Source organism: Morone saxatilis, unplaced genomic scaffold (assembly GCF_004916995.1).
Source record: "Morone saxatilis isolate NCDOM2014 unplaced genomic scaffold, NCSU_SB_2.0 Contig5, whole genome shotgun sequence".
Classification (NCBI taxonomy): Eukaryota; Metazoa; Chordata; class Actinopteri; family Moronidae; genus Morone; species Morone saxatilis.
In genome coordinates, this window is record NW_023340095.1 from 8,497,579 (window position 1) to 8,499,100 (window position 1,522).

Consider the following 1,522-nt stretch of genomic DNA (forward strand, 5'->3'; position numbering starts at 1 on the left):
GTTTAAAAATGGAATGAAAAGAGTTGATTGTTGAGCATAATTCCCAGATTGTCAAATACTGATGCTTTGACAAGAATCTTAAGAATCTTTTTGCCAAACTGCTGTTTCCATGGTCAAAATTGAACCTTATATGTGACGTTTAATTTTTTTTTTTTTTAAAGATCTTCATACTTGGTTGGTTTTTACACATCTTGTGGGCTCTATCAGCAACAAAAAAAAAAAAAAAGAAGGGCTATTACATCACTGTGTTGCATGTGAACACACATTAGTGCCACACTTGAAAGCTCTCGGCACAGTTAGCATAATGGTGAATGGGCAAGCAACTCGTAATATTAATGTTATGCTTTACTTATAATGGGCTGGGGCTTCTTATGCATATGTGAATTGTGAACTGTATTAACTCTGAGCCTGTTAACTAACAGGTGTTAAGTTTTAAGTTTCTGATAGGCATAAAATATACAATATGTCTTTGTTGTCTGATAATAATCATCTTTATTTATATGTTTCTCTTTGTATTACTGTGCACCAATACACCAAAGCAAATTCCTTGTATGTAAAAACCTACTCGGAAACCCTGATTATGATTATGACTGTCAATCACTTTTTTTGTCAAACTGCTATTTCCAAGGTCAAGAATGAATCTTCAACGCCAACACTTTATGGTTTAACATTAACAATAGTTGTTGTTTATGTGTTTATTTTCATAATGTTGCTATGTGTTTTTAGCAAACTTTTGATGAAAAGGAAATGTTGACGCGATTGATGGGGTTAGTGGATAGTCTTAATTGCTCTGTTGAACTGTATGTAATTGGATGTGGCTGCTTAGTGAGAGCCCCAGTACATGTACTGTCACTGTGGTGTGATATGGCTATGATTGAGTGAAACCAAACCAACGTGGTTCAACAATAATGGTTGGAAATTTTGGGCTTACTGATGTGGGGGAGGAAATGACAGTAGATGCACTGCGCCTCAATGGATGATCCTCTGCATTTTGTCCTTGAACTAGGCAATCATGGTGAAGATGATGATTGATTCTTTTATGGCTGTGTAAAAATGAACCAATGCTGGCCTGGAAAGGTCAAACTCCTTCAGTCGCCATGCAAACAGCATACTCTGAATGGTGCTACGGTTTTGTCCACTACTCCAAGGTCCTGAAAGTTAATCCCTCCCAAGACTGGAGTTGATGAGGTCCAGTCAGGATTATGTACATTAAATCAATGTAGTTATATTAATACTTTTCTCAGGTTGAAACCAGGTCAGCACTGATAGGGGTCTCTGAAGACATAATGATGTCCTCTTTTTTACCTTAAGTACAACCAAATTTGTCTTCAAAAGCCAACAACTCTCGTAACAAAGTGTTGGATTCTCTTAACCCCTCTGGTCTTTGAAGAACTTTGGGAACCCTTCTGAATTTCTTTTTGTTTCTCTGTGTGTACAGCAGTAACAGGTCATCAGCATATATTATATATATATATATATATATATATATATATATACATATTAAAGATATATAATATATCTC